Here is a 16590-nt window from a genome sequence, read left to right on the forward strand (position 1 = left end):
AGTAGTTTCCGAGTCATGAACCAACTCGCCCCACAGGTCGTTATTGTGAAGTGGCTTCCAAGTCATGAGCCGACTCGCCCCACAGGCCGTTATTGTGAAGTAGTTTCCAAGTCATGAGCCAACTCGCCCCACAGGCCGTTATTGTGAACTAGTTTCTAAGTCATGAGCCAACTCGCCCCACAGGCCGTTATTGTAAAGTAGTTTCCAAGCCATGAGCCAACTCGCCCCACAAGTCGTAATTCTGGAGTTCAAGGTTTCGTACTTGCGCCAATATTATATTTACTTTTTATAAATTACCTTCCTATATATATTCGTGTAAATATCAGGCTTTTCGCAGATGCCTTACCGTGAAAATATTTTCTCTGAAGATCATGTCGCCTTAAACAGCGATTGGAAACAGTGTCACAGTGGTGTACCTAGTGGCAGATGGCCCTAAATGTTAACTATTATGCTTTCCCCAATAACTAGAAACAAAACAGTGCCTGTATTTTCCTTAAGCATAAACAATACTTTACTAACCCCAGTCAGCGACCATAAATATTTTTGCTTCATACTCAGGCATAACCTAAGATGAATCTCGCACGTAAATATCATAACAGCAGCTGCCACACGAAAGTTATTTTTCCTTAGACGTCGTCTCAGTGATACACCACCCGAAACTAAATTATGACGCCTTTAGACGATGACCAGTAGAATATGCTAACGACGTGTAGTGCCCGAAAACTCAACAAAACACAAAAACTAGAAGGAATGCAAAGGAAGGCGATAAGGTACATTTTCAACGAATATAAAATTTCCCCCATGCAATTAGGGAGCGAAACACCTTAAAACTATGAATAACACACAGTTCAACACACGATGAATTTGTAAAGCTAGTGGGGGACCTTTTGCTCAAAAACTCATGAATGTTTATCCCAGCCGATTCCTTAGCAGCATCATTAATAACTTGAAAATTGTACTAAACCTTTATTGCATTGTTATTGCCATTCTATGTTCATTCATATACCTTTTTGACATCTATCAACAGTTTTTTTGCGTCAGTATTGATGTTGTATTTAGTGTCTAAGAGCGCTCAACAATAGTTTTGCTGTACACTGAACATTTTCTTGCTTTTATTTCTGACCACAATTTTTCGTCTATCTACAAATTACTGTTCCTGCCATTGAATATGCCCCAGTATTGTCTAGATTTATGTATCTGTTTTATCCCTGCCTGTAAAAATCCCGCCTGGGATTGACAGCTTTTCTAAATAAATATTATTCGCACAAAAAAATGTGTTCTTACAACGAATGATCAAAATATTTTGTATTTTCGACATGGGGGGGGGGGGGGGGGTACCACGTGCCAGTGGAATCCCAGTAATCCATCGAGGGCGCGAGGCCTTAAAAAGGAAGCGCAAGGGCCGCGGTGTGTTTTACTTGCGAATTATTGTTTTCACTATTGTAATAATCACCATATCTTTTTCCTGTGAGGTCGTAAAAGGCCTATAAAGCACTATAAATAAATTTGTCATCCTACCGGATGCTTACAACTTGCCTCGCTATAACGCAGACTTTATACTGCGCTCTTGGTCTCTTTTTCCTCGCCGTGAAACATTGTCTTTTTAAAAGCAAGTGAATATATTTCCTGCTGTGTTTAAACCGGATACACTGTTTTTCTGATTCCTTTTTTTTTTTCTTTAAAACTACCCGCAGTTGGCTTGAGAGCGGATGCAAAAGCCGTTTCAGTTTTAAAACGAGGCACGTTGCCGACAGTCTTCCTTTTTCCTTTCAAATTCTCCACATGTAATGTACATGCTTCAAAGCGGGTATTGGGGGAGGTCCTAATCTTTATTACACGGCGGATAAGTCAGTTTGGAAAGTAGTGGAGAGTTTGAAACGAAAAAGGAAGGCTCTCGGCAACGTCCCTCGTTTTAAAACTAAAACGGCTTTTGCACCCGCTCTCAAGCCAACTACACGAAGTTCTATAGAAATAAAAGGAATCAGAAAAAAGTGTATGCGGTTTAAACAGGCACAAAATTTTTGCATTGGCTTTGCAAGAGGCTTTTTATGACGGGGAGGAAAAAGAGACCGATAGGATAGCATACAGTCGGCGTTATAGCGAGCCTAGCTATAAGAATCCGGTAGGATGACAATTCTAATTATAGTGCGTTATAGGCCTTTTTCGCCCTCACAAAAAAGAAAAATGGCGATTATTACCCTAGCCAAACCGCATTTGGCAGGTTAAACACACTGCGGCCCTTGCGCTTCGCTTGTAAGGCCTCGCGCTTTCGAATGATTACGGGGATTCCACTGGCACGTGGTACCCATTCGAGAAAAAGAAACTAGAAAGCCCATATCGAAAATACAAAATATTGTTTTGATATTTGTATTAAGAACAGATCTTTTATTTTGAATATTATTTATTTAGGAAAACTGTAAATCCCGGGCGGGATCTTTGCAGGCAGGGAAAAAAACACTTACACAAAGCCTGACAATATTTGGAACATGCATGTTCAACGGCAGGAACAGTAATATTTATATGGAAGAAACGTTGTGGCGAGAAATAAAAGCAACAAAATGTTCAGTGTACAGCACAAGTATTCCTGAGGGCTCTTATATAGTAAATACAATATCAATAATGACGAAAAAAAACTGTTGATACATGTCAAAAAAGGTACATAAATGAACATAGGATGGGAATAACAATGCAATAAGGGTTTAGTACAATTTTGAAGTTATCAATGTTGCTGATAAGGAATCTGTTCGGATAAACATTCATAAATGTTTCAGTGAAAGGTCCTCCACAAGCTTTACTAATTCATCGAGTATTGCACTGTGTGTTATTAATGGTTTTAGGGTGTTCCACTCCCTAATCGCATGTGGTAACAATATTATATTAGTTAAAAATGTAACTTATCGCCTTTCTTTGTATTCCTTCTAGTTTTTTATGTTTTGTTGAGTTGTCAAGAACTACACGTCGTTAGCATATTCTACTGGTCATCGTATAAAGGCGTCATAGTTTAGTTCCGGGTGGTGTATTACTGAGACGACATCTGAGGAAAAATAACTTTCGTGTGGCAGCTCCTGTTATGGTATTTACGTGCGAGATTCATCTTAGGTTATGCCTGAGTATCAAGCAAAAATATTTAGGGTAGCTCACTGTGGTTAGTAAAGTATTGTTTATGCTGGTAAGGAAAATACAGGCACTGTTTTGTTTCTAGTTATTTGTAGGAAAGCATACTAGTTAACATTTAGAGCCATCTGCCACTATTTACACCACGGTGACACTGTTTCCAGTCGCTGTTTAAAGCAACATTATCTTCAGAGGAAATAATTTCACGCTACGTCATCTGCGAAAAGCGTGATATTTACACGATTATATTTAGGAAGATCAATTATAAAAATTAAAAATAATATTGGCGCCAGTACGCAACCTTGCTGTACTCCAAAATTACGGCTTGTGGGGCGAGTTGGTTCATGACTTGGGAACTACTACGGAGCAAAGAAAACAACACAAGACTGAAAAGAACACCATTAGCGGACACTATCAACTGTTTATCGAAAGAAAAAGGACGAGTCTAAACCCTTCGTCACACATGTGCAAACCTGCCGATATCAGAAATCAGCAAAAGACATGAGTAAACACGTATTACTGAACACATAAACCAAAGACAGCAAAAAATAAATGAAACAAATCTTAGCAATAGACATCAGCTATTCGTAGCAAAAGCAGTATCAAGTAAACGAAGCAATAGCAGTCAGACCTAAAACGTAAAAACTGAGCAAAAAACAAGGCAAAATAACAAAAACAAATTTAACCAACAAAAAAACCAAAACACCACAGCAATAGCAGGCAGTCACTTGTAGCAAACGCAGCGTCAATTATCTGAAGCAAAAGCGGTCAAAACCTGAAATGCAAAAACAAACAAAAACAAATTAAAACACGTGGCGAAGCAAGTCGTCATAAAAAAGTTTCATGAAAGCAAATTTCATTTTTCTGAAGAGATACAGAGCGATCACTAATACACTTGCCCCATTTGTTTTTAATCAAACAAGACTCAAGAATTTCTCTTGCCACCTGATTTAAGCAGCGCGATTCCAGGCAAAGTGAAGTGAACTGTCATGCAATGAATGCAAGAACCCCAGACAATGACAGCCTGGAGTTTCTAGATATTGTCACGTAGTGGTGACGAGGTCGACGACACAATTGAAGGGTCGATGATTGCACTAGAGAAACTGTTTATTTGGGCTGACTTGCGCCCGCAAAAGAACTAGGCAACTCGGCGGCGGCGATAGAAACAAACGTGCTCGTCGATCGTCGAACAAAGGAATACCCGTCACACTCGGCAACGCTCAATTTAAAGGCTGCACAGAACAATCTAGATAACGTCGCAAGCAGCTACCAGCACGGGCTGGTACATTGTGGAAAGACACCCGAGTGGCCGGAACCTTCGAGACAGATCTCGGTGCATCTTGTGCTACAACAAAACTGATAAAGGTGTGACTCGCGGCATCGAGCATTAACAAACAAAGATTACGGAACTGATACGCGGTCCAGAATCAGAGTGATAAGCCTGTATGCCGGCGGCTGTTAAAAAACAACAAATACTGATTTGAAGGTTTCGCGGCACTACTCCCCCCTTAAAAAAAAACATCGCCTCGATGTTCCAAAACAAAGCAACTATACATAAGCACTGCAAATTTTATACACCACACATTCTTTAACGCGCGTAATATGGCTTCAGTCGTACAACATGTACAATTTCTTGGCGTGCGCGTCGCCGTTGTGATGCTGACATTCCGTCGGGAATGACTTCATAGTCCAGTGGGCCGACGCGGCGAATGATTTTGTACGGCCCAAAGTATCGACGCAACAACTTTTCACTTAATCCACGACGGCGAACAGGTATCCAAACCCACACTTGGTTTCCTGGATTGTACTCTGCGTGGTGTCGTCGTAAGTTGTATCGTCGGCTGTCGGTGCGCTGTTGGTACGCAGCCGTGCGAGTCGTCGGGCTTCCTCTGCACGCTGCAGGTAGGCGGTGACGTCAAGGTTGTCCTCGTTGGTTACGTGCAGTAGCATTGCGTCGAGCGTCGTCGTGGGCTCCCTGCCGTACGCAAGCTTGAACGGAGTCGCTCTGGTCGTCTCCTGGACTGCCGTGTTATACGCGAAGATCACGTACGGCAAGATGGCGTCCCAGGTCTTGTGTTCAGCGTCGACGTACATAGCGATCATGTCAGCGATCGTTTTGTTCAGGCGCTCCGTAAGGCCATTGGTCTGGGGATGGTACGCAGTTGTTCGTCGATGGCTTGTGTGACTGTATTCCAGGATGGCTTGCGTGAACTCTGCCGTAAACGCAGTTCCCCTGTCGGTGATGAGCACTTCTGTGGCGCCGTGTCGCAAGAGAATTTGTTCGACAAAAAATTTGGCGACTTCTGCCGCGGTACCATTTGGTAGTGCTCTTGCTTCGGCGTAACGGGTAAGGTAGTCAGTGGCCACGATGATCCACTTGTTACCCATAGACGAAGATGGAAAGGGGCCGAGGAGATCCATCCCAATTTGTTGAAAGGGCAGGATTGGGGGCGGAATCGGGTTTAGTAGTCCTGCTGGTTTGATCGGCGGCGTTTTGCGTCATTGGCACTCACGACACGTCTTCACGTAGTGGGCAACTTCGGCAGGCAGTCGCGGCCAGTAATACTTCTCCTGGATTCGACGCAACGTGCGCGCAAATCCGAGGTGGCCTGCTGTGGGCTCATCGTGCAACGCCTGCAGAATTTCTTGCCGAAGGGTTTTAGGCACTACGAGAAGCTGCGCGGTCTTGTTGGGTGCGAAGTACTTCTTCACGAGGAGGCCATTGTTTAACGTGAAGGATGATAAATGTCGCCTGAACACACCAGGAGGGGAAGCGGTCTTTCCTTCCAAGTAATCGGCTAGCGCTTTCAGCTCAGGGTCTGATCGCTGTTGTTCTGCGAAACTGCTGGCGCTAAACCGGTCCCAAAAAGGCATCATCGTCATCGTCCTTCGGGGGAGAATCGATGGGAGCGCGGGATAAGCAGTCTGCGTCGGAATGCTTCCGGCCCGACTTAGACTACAGTCATGTCAAATTCTTGAAGTCGTAGGCTCCATCTGACAAGGCGGCCGGAAGGATCTTTCAAATTAGCCAGCCAGCAGAGCGCGTGATGGTCGCTTACCACCTTGAATGGTCGGCCGTATAGGTATGGACGAAACTTAGAAGTAGCCCAGATGATCGCAAGGCACTCCTCGGTCGTCGAGTAATTGACTTCGGCTTTTGCGAGAGACCTGCTGGCGTAGGCGATTACTTTTTCCTGTCTGGCAGTCTTCTGGACGAGAATGGCTCCTAGGCCTACACTGCTCGCGTCGGTGTGAATTGCGGTCTCGACGTTTTCATCAAAGTGGCCAAGTACAGGAGGGCATTGCAGGCGGCGCTTAAGTTCGTCAAAGGCTTCTCCTTGCGGCGCTTCCCATTTAAAAGGTACGTCAGCCTTTGTAAGCTGCGTCAACGGTTCGGCGATCCGCGAAAAGTTTCTGACAAATCGTCGATAATAAGCGCACAGCCCAAGGAATCGGCGCATAGCTTCCTTGTCGGCAGGCGGTGGGAATTGTGCGATTGCAGCTGTTTTCTCCGGGTCTGGGCGAATACCGCCCTTGCTAACGATGTGACCTAGGAATCGAAGTTCTTCGTAGGCGAAGTGACACTTCTCTGCTTTTAGCGTTAGCCCCGATGACTTGATGGCTTCCAGCACTGTCTGTAGTCGTTGTAGGTGGTCTTCAAAGTTTGACGAGAAGACAACAGCGTCGTCCAAATATACCAAACAAATTTGCCAATTCAAGCCTGCCAGGACTGTGTCCATTACTCGTTGAAACGTGGCTGGTGCGGAGCAGAGGCCAAATGGCATCACCTTAAATTCATAAAGGCCGTCCGGTGTGATGAATGCGGTCTTCTCGCGATCTCTTTCGTCGACCTCAATTTGCCAATATCCGCTCTTCAGGTCCATCGATGAGAAATACCTTACATTGCAGAGCCGGTCGAGAGTGTCGTCGATGCGAGGAAGCGGGTAGACATCCTTCTTCGTTATGCTATTCAAGCGGCGGTAATCAACGCAGAAGCGACGTGTGCTGTCTTTCTTCTTGACCAAAACGACTGGTGCTGCCCAGGGGCTGTTCGATGGCTGGATTACGTCATCACGCAGCATTTCCTCAACTTGATCGCGAATGGCCTGGCGTTCTCGCGGCGATACACGATAAGGGCTTTGGCGCAGAGGTCGGGCGTGTTCGTCCGTTATTATGCGATGCTTGGCCAGTGGTGTTTGTCGTACCTTCGATGACGATGAGAAGCACTCCCCGTAGCTTCGAAGCAGACTGAGAATCTGGTCTTTCCTGTTGTGGGTCAATGCCGGGTTGATGTCAAATGTGGGCTGACGGAATAGGTCCGGTGCGTCTTCGAGCGTTTGGTCGTGGAGGGTGAATACATCTTTGAGGTCCTCTAATTCGTCGAAAAAGGCGATCGTCGTGCCCTTGTTGAGGTGCCGGTATTCTTCGGTGAAGTTTGTTACCAGAACCTGAGCTTGACCTCTCCGGAATTTCGTGATGCCTCTTGCGATGCCGACACCTCGTTCTAAGAGCAATTGGATATTTCCTTCGACGATGCCTTCAGCGGTTTCGATGTTGGCGCTACCTACGCAGACTGCGAAACTTGATCGGGGCGGGACGTTCAATTCTTCGTCGAGGACGTTTAGAGGGATGTGTTGCATCGACGTCGTCGCAGCAGGAATGGCTTTGTCTGCCAAGAGCTTGATGAGCTTGGATCGCAGGTCGATGATAGCCCTATGTTCATTTAGGAAGTCCATGCCTAAAATCACGTCGCGGGAGCACTGCTGCAAGACCACAAAGCTGGTGGGGTAAGTACGCCCATTTACGGTTATTCTTGCAGTGCATCGTCCCGATGGAGTAATCAGGTTGCCACCTGCTGTGCGAATCAGCGGGCCATCCCAAGCGGTGGTAACTTTTCTTAGCTGAGAGGCTAACGGTCCACTAATGACTGAATAGTCAGCTCCGGTGTCTACTAGGGCAGTGACTCTGCGACCGTCGACATCAACTTCAATGTCACTTGTTCGCGTCCTCGCATTGCACGTGGGCCTTAGTGTCCGATCTCAGCTCCGTCGTTTCTTCAGGTCATGGCCGGGGCATACCGTTGTTACTTCGCGGGGCGGCAGTGTCTGCTTGCAATTTGGTCGTGTTGTCGTCGATGACGTCGTGTGGAGCGGCGGTGAAACGGCTGCGTCGTCGTTAGTGGTCGTCGGCGGCGGAGGATCTTCATCTTTTCGCCTTTGAGCAACCTCACCTCCAAAGGTTGCTGCCTTTAGTTTCCCCTACGGGGGCTTGGGGACCTTCCGCGCACACTATCATCATAGTTATGTCCTGGCGACGCAAAGCGGGCCCTGTACGGCGATGGAGACCTGAATCGACGGCTTGGTGGCGCAATCTCACCGCTACGCAGATAGTTGTCAATTTCTTGCGGTCGTTCACCTGAGAGTGGTCGTGGTGCGTCGACTGCAAATCCGCGGGGACCGATTCGTCGGTACGGGCAGTGCCGCAGAATGTGGCCGGCCTCACCGCAGTGGAAGCATAATGGCCGGTTGTTTGCAGTTCTCCAGGCGTCGCACTTCCTGGGGCTTGTTGGTCGTTGGTAGGCTTGGCGGCCGGGAGCCAAGGGGCGGTTTTCAGGAACAGGCCGGTAGCGGCGAGGGCTCGGAAAGTCAGCACGTCGGGGCGGAGGGCGACGTAATGCACCAGCGTAGTTCATCGCTGTTGCCTCTTGTGCTGGAACAGTCGCAGCCGTCGCTTCAGGAACGCCCAGCGTCTGCTGGACTTCTTCACGGACGACGTCCGCGAGCGTCGCCACCTGGGGTTGTTGCGATGATGGCTGCATTCGGCAGAGCTCTTCTCGCACGATCTCCCGGATGAGGTCACGAAGTTTCTCTCCACTCGCAGATGCGCTGGGGTAGTGGCTTGAGTAGTCTGGCTGAAGTGGCCGCTCGTAGTGGCGCATCCGGGTGTACAACGTCTTCTCGATGACAGACGCTTCGGTTTCAAATTCCGCCACTGTTTTTGGCGGATTTCGGACAAGACTTCCAAAAAGCGATTCTTTGACGCCTCGCATTAAAAGTTTGACTCTCTCACCTTCAGTCATGTTAGGGTCGGCGCGGCGAAAAGAGGCGCTTCATCTCCTCAACGTACGCCAGGACAGACTCGTTAGGAAGTTGCAGTCTTGACTGAAGGAGGGGCTGGGCTCTTTCCTTTCGGACGATGCTTGAAAAGGCAGTCAGAAACGTTTCCTTGAAAGTCTCCCAATCCTTCATAGTTTCCTCATGATTTTCGAACCAAACTCGGGCATGTCCTTGAAGAACAAAGTAGACTTGCCTAAGTTTCGAGGCGTCATTCCAGCCGTTGAAATCTGCCACATGGTCGAAAAGGTGCATCCAATCTCCCGCATCTTCATCCGGTAGTCCATGGAAGCAGGGGGGCTCCCGGGGTTGAAAGAAAATAACCGGTGCTGTAGGCTGGGCCATTGTCAGCGTCGATGCCTTCCGAGATCGAATGGGGTCAAGCAGCAGACCGTGTTCGGGTTGTAGGCCTTGAAGTCGGCGGCTGGCTCGGTGACCTGTAGGCTGGTCTTCCAGGGCGACAGAAACACGGCTTGGGTCTTCGCTTGAAGGATCAAAGGCAGCACCTCCACCAGATGTCACGTAGTGGTGACGAGGCCGACGACACAATTGAAGGGTCGATGATTTCACTAAAGAAACTGTTTATTTGGGCTGACTTGCGCCCGCAAAAGAACTAAGCAACTCGGCGGCGGCGATAGAAACAAACGTGCTCGTCGATCGTCGAACAAAGGAATACCCGTCACACTCGGCAACGCTCAATTTAAAGGCTGCACAGAACAACCTAGATAACGTCGCAAGCAGCTACCAGCGCGGGCTGGAACATTGTGGAAAGACACCCGAGTGGCCGGAACCTTCGAGACAGATCTCGGTGCATCTTGTGCTACAACCAAACTGATAAAGGTGTGACTCGCGGCATCGAGCATTAACAAACAAAGATTATGGAACTGATACGCTGTCCAGAATCAGAGTGATAAGCCTGTATGCCGGCGGCTGTTAAAAAACAACAAATACTGATTTGAAGGTTTCGCGGCAATATTAACATTAAATTGTTAGATGGTAGACTGTGCTGGTCGTATTCCCCTCGGGCAGAAAAGTGCTACTGCCGTACCGATCTGCGCACTCCAAGACGCTCAAAAGGTCGATCGCTTAAGTTTGCCTGGAATCCACGCTGCTTACATCCTGTACTCTCATGTCCGAGGCTAACTTCAATCATCAGATCGAAAGGCTTCAAATGGCTGGTTTTCGTTTTCTGTCATTTGTGCTGTAGCTGAGACCCGTCTTTAAAAATTGAAAGACAAGAAAAATTACAATAGCGAGATGGGGACTAGGCGACCGCAAGTCGTCCCCTGTACCGAGTGGCGCACAACCTAAAGAAGGGTTGCAAGCCGTTACGAGGTTCCCGTTGGGTTCTCTGCGCCCAAAAACCTTGGAAGGTTGTGCCCAATGATTGGGCAAAAAAAAAAACAGAAGTTCGAGTGCGATAAGAGGCATGGTTAGCCTTTTATTTCGTGTACCGCCGGCGTGGTGTACGAAATCCCACTAACTGTGAAAGGGCCTACATGGGCCAGACGGGTCGCGTTATCAATGACAGAACAAGGAAGCATAATCAATTGCCAGAGAAAGGAGAATGAACGAATCTGCCTCTCCGCTGTATAGATTGTGAGTGTGAGCCATTGTTTAACAGTATCCGGATTCTAGGCAGATGTCACGATCAGGTGGCAAGAGAAGAAAAGTACTTTGCAACTCACTGTAAGTACCCATGGAGGAAAATATTCACTTCGTTATCGAGCATGATTACTTTCTTACCATCAAGGTTTAGTAGAAGGTTTAGTACCCCTGATTCGGTAACTGAGAGTGGTTTTAAGCGATTTGTGAAACTGCACGGGTTTAGATGCGGGGAGCTGCCATTACCTCTCGTAAAACAGATTGGAAGTAGCTCTTTAGCTTATTTGCGGCAGTTCGGCTTTCTTCATTGGTAGTGAAGTTTAATTGATTTTCTTTATCGCTAAGGTATTCTCAAAACGTTTTACGAAATTGGGAATGGTGTGGGTAAAATAACGTTTTGGCAGCTTTTATTTTTTACTTCATGCCGCTTGTAGCGGTACTAAGCCTGATGCTTTGTTTTTGCATGGGATGCAGTTTCAATGTTTTTCCGAGACATTTTACCCAGTGTTTAGCATGGGTGATATACCATATGTTATCCATGGGTTATGTGTTGCGCTTTCGTTTTGATTGGTACATAGTTACAAATTGTTACAGCTATATAGCAATCGTTTTGATTGGTACATAGCTGTCTTCTCGCCGGCTGTTCTACACGCTAATTGGCGTGGCGTATCTCAGCTCCGACAACTGCCACGAAGGACCGGGATAATATTCCTTTTAAACTGTAACAACACAGAAAGCCGAGCTAGTTGGTGTGACCTTTTGTGGAAAGAGCGCGAAACACAGCGGCTAACAAAGAAGACGGGACGAGCGCTCGTCCCGTCTTCTCTCTTGTCAGCTGTGTTTCGCGCTCTTTTCTTTTTAAGCAGAGTGAATTTAAAGCAAACTCACCAAGCAAATTTGCGCGATCAAACACCTTGACGCATACGTCACGGCGGTCATCACACAGGAGCTTAAAGTAAGCAAACACAGAGGCAAGGGAATTCAAGACAGATTACGTCAAAAAACCCGCCAACAAATTAGTGGTCGGCATGTCAGTGGAAACCTGCCGCCTGCCAGCGGCACTAAAAAGGAGGACCATAATGTATGCTGCTGAGGCTGCAGAAGCCAGATCATCGGCCGGATTATAATCACTGCAGGGTGAGGGCCCTCCCATACTCCTCCATTTAACCCGGTTCTGGACTAGCTGCATCCATTTAACCCCTGCGAACTTCTGAATCTCATCCGCCCACCTAACTTTCTGCCGCACTCTGCTACGCTTTCCATCCGTTTGAATCCAATTTGTTACCCTAAGCGACCATCGGTTATCCTCTCTTCACTACATGTCCTGCCCATGCCCATCTTCTCCTTAATATCCACTAGAATGTCAGCAACAAGAGTTATTCATCTGACCCACTTTGCACGCTTCCTATCCCTTAACGTTACCCCTAATATTTTTCGTTCCATAAAACCCTTTTCGTTAGTCTCCACGTTTCAGCCCCATAGGTGAGTACAAGTACCCATAGATATAAAGCCCCGTTTTATTAAAGTCGTAAGAACCTGCCTGCATGGCCTAGAGGCAGCGTACGGAAGTGTGCATTGCTGTCTCACCCTTCCATTTCAGTGGCGAAGGTAGAGTTGGCGAGTGACCGGCACTCGGAGTGTTGAGCCGATTAGACTTCATGAAGCAGATTTTTGGCACCAAACTACGCCGGCAAGATGCATTGTGCGAATGTGGTCAAGAAAAAATTCTACAGAGCACTTTGGACCACTACAGTGTAGAGTCACTCGCTAATTTTCGCAGTACCGCGAAGGTCCTATCACCTGCTGGCAACCATGAAGCTTGCAACTCCTCGAGGAGCGTACTGAAGACAAACGCAGAGGACATTTTGAATGCAGCATGGTCACTTGCCTGTGCATTGCCTTGAACTGTGAACGGTAAGCTTGTATTGAAGGCTGAGCGGCGGTCTGAATGCGGATAATTCTAGTCAATTGCCAAAGAGCTCTATCAATTAATTCGAAACCTTGCTATTCTCTTTACACGGCACTGTAATCACTCGCACTTTCTTGCCTTCCTCGATTACCACCGTAAATGATCACATTATGGCGATTCAGATGCCAACTGTACGTCATCGCTCATGCGCGCACACTCTGACGCAAACTCACTCGTGCTAGCTTATTAAACATTGTTATTGACGCAATCAAAATCATTACCATTATTCATTATCACTCATCGCTAAGCATTGTTACGCGTTTCTAGTCAGTTGTGGTCATTCAAGTCGTCGTGTGGCAGATTGGCCGTTTCGTAGTCAATAATCATGTCTAGTCATTGAATCATTACCACTCATTGGTAAGTTTGACTCTTTTCCAGTCAGTTGAGGCCATTCAAGTCATCATTTGACATATTGGTGCTTTCGTAGTCATGATGAGTCATCCCCACTCATTGTAAACATTACCACTCAGAGCTAAGTATTTTACTCATTTCTATTCAGTTGCGGCCATTTCAAGTTATCGGTTTACGTATTGGTCGTTTCGTAGTGATGATTAGTTATTCCTAGTCACTGTAGTCATTACCACTCATAGTTAAGCATTTTTACTTATTTCCTATACGTTGCGGTCATTACAAGTCATCGTTTGTCGTATTGGTCGTTTCGTAGTTATTAGCAGTCATGATGAGTCTGCCTAGTCATTTTACTAATTTTCAATCAGTTCCGATCATTTCAAGTCGTCTTTTGACATATTTGTTGTTTTGTAGTCATGATAAGTCATACCTACAAATAGTAGTCATTACCACTCATAGCTAAGCATTTTACTCATTTAAAATGAGCTGTGATCATTACAAGTCATCGTTTGACATATTGGTCGTTTTGTAGTCATTAGCAGCCATGCCTAGTCATTGTAGTCATTACCACTCATCCTTAGGCATTTTAGTCATTTTCAATCAGTTGCGTTCATTAAAAGTCGTACTTTGACATACTGATCATTATAGATCATTGTTAATCATCATTAGCCATTAGCATTGGTCTTTAACTATATCAATACTATCTATAACTTTTATTCATCACCTATCACTCTAACACGCAAGCATGTAGGAAAGAGGAAATGCGCTTTATTGCGAAATGTGCCAGTATTTATACCGGCTGTGAGGAATGGGCACTGGGCGTCTCGTGCCCACGTGTTGCTGACGGCGTACACTGCCACACCTTCCTTTCGCCGAAAAAAAAAGTTATGTTCGGCGTTCCGGCAAATTTGGAAAAAAAAGAGTATTTCGACAACTTTGCTGTAAGACGAATTTTCTAGCACGAGCCTCTGCTGCAAAACATTGTCCCCGATTACAAGAATAATTCTGGTACGCAGCACAGCATTTCTCCGCGACCGTACGGCCAAGTTCCGTCTCCCCGATTCGATATCTGATCCTTTCCCCCTCACACGTGATACTCCTCAGGGCGCTATTCTGTCACCCACCCTTTTTAACCTTGCAATGGCTCCCCTATCTCGTACTTTAGCGTCTATCCCAAACCTAAAACACACATTCTATGCAGACGACCTTACTCTTTGGTGCACTTCTGGGTCTCCTGGAGCTGTAGAGGAGACCCTACAGCAAGGTATTGATGCAGTCGTTAGTTACCTTGATAAAGTAGGGCTATCTCCCACACCTGAAAAATCTGAATTGCTGCTGATTGCAAATACTCGCTATCAACGCCAACATAACCAGCTGATCAATCTCACAATGGCAGGTCACCCCATCCCTCGTGTATCATCCTGCCGGATCCTCGCACTTCATATCCATGAGTCAACCAGGTACTGCTCAGGGCGCTATTCTGTCACCCACCCTTTTTAACCTTGCAATGGCTCCCCTATCTCGTACTTTAGCGTCTATCCCAAACCTAAAACACACATTCTATGCAGACGACCTTACTCTTTGGTGCACTTCTGGGTCATATCCATGAGTCAACCAATCAGGCCAATGTATCTACAACCGTTAAAGTTTGCAATCAGCTTACGCATCTAGTTCGCCGCATAGTCAATAAGCACGCCGGACTACGCGAGGGTCAAGTCAGGCAGCTTGTCCACGCATTAGCACTTAGCAAAATTTTATATACGATTCCTTACCTTACACTAACTTGTCGCCAAAGACATCAGATTGAGGTTGCGCTTCACATATTGTACAAGGCAGCCCTTAACGTCCCTGTACATACGTCCACGGAGCGCCTATACTCTACGGGGCTGTTCTCGCCCCTGGGAGACCTCATACAACAACATCGTGACCGGCAAATGGCACGTCTTTCCAGCACCAAACAAGGACATTGGATACTACAGCAGGTTGCACTAAAACCTATAGACCTCCCTATAATTACCCTTCCTTCTTCGCTCCCGGATAACCTCAGAATAATCCCCATTCCAAAAAACGTTGCACCCGACACTAACACAGGCAGACGTTCCGCTCGCGTTTCCAACCATGTTCACCCAACAGATCCCACGATCATCTACACAGATGCATCTCGAACTAACGTCGGAGCGGCTGCTTACTCAATTCAGAGCTGTAGCGATGTAGTGACGCATACCCTCGGTCCATACATAGATCCTCCTCCTACAGCGACTCTCGAGACCCTACCAATAGTTACCAGTATTCAAGACCTCGCACAAGCACTCACACGGGTCGAATTCCTGAAGAACTACACGATGATCGACACAGAGCTCTTACCAAACTACGTCCCCACACTGTAACACTGAGGTGGATTCCTAGTCACGCTGGAACCCCGGGCAATGAGGTAGTACATCGCCTCGCCCGCGAACTTCAACACCGGGCGCCTGGGATTCCCTGGCCTTATCCACCAACGTGGGACACTACTCTTCACTACAAAAAAGAAATCAACGTTCACTACGACAACATTAGAGAAACTCTCCGTACACTTCCTCTTCCAGATAAATCTCTCACTACCACGCAAATCCGCATTCTTAGACGCATACAACTAAATATACTGCTTACTCCTGCCCGATCTTTTCTATACAGAATCATACATTCACCAGCATGCCCAAATTGCCCAGAACACTATGCAAACTTGGAGCATTGCATCTTTTCATCCCCTGTCGCCCTCCAATCTCCTCACTTTCCACACCCTCCTCCCCCAACGTGGCGGGCTTGGTTAGCCTCTGACCAGCTGCAAGATCAGTTGGCCTTAGTGACCCTGGCCCAGGACATTCTTAACGCTTAATGTAATGCGTTAATTAAAATTGTTTCCTCCTCCTCCTCCTCTTCTAAAGCGCCAAACTCGCATTCCTGTGCAAGCCTCCGAAATTCTGTGAGCCAATCGTTGAACGACTCACCCTCTTGTTGGTTCCTATAGAGCCAAAGCGAAATTCGTTGAATGTCAGGTTGGTTGGTGGCTTGAAGTTGTCCTCAAACTTTTGCGCGAGAATCTTCATGTCATGCTTGTCGTCCTCACTCCTATACGTGAAAGTGAAGAACAGTCGCCTGGCTTTTTCACCGATTGCCATAAGAAACGTGGCAGCTTGAACCTCCTTTTGTTGCTCTCTCAGCTTCGTTACTGTGCCTACCAGCTCGAACTCTCTTCCAGACGGTCCAGCTGTGAAAGGCGTCTTCCGTCGTGTTCAGCGGCTACGGCGGGCGAAGCATCGATGATGCGATGATTCGTGGACGCTGCTGGAGCGATTTTAATCTGCAAGGCTAAGCTGTCGACCCGGGAACACGCAAGCATGTGGGAAAGAAGAAAGGTGCTTTATTGCAAACTGTGCCAGTATTTATACCGGCTGTAAGGTA

The sequence above is a fragment of the Amblyomma maculatum genome, chromosome 1 (genome assembly GCF_055883805.1).
Source record: "Amblyomma maculatum isolate TAMU_Amacu chromosome 1, ASM5588380v1, whole genome shotgun sequence".
Lineage (NCBI taxonomy): Eukaryota > Metazoa > Arthropoda > Arachnida > Ixodida > Ixodidae > Amblyomma > Amblyomma maculatum.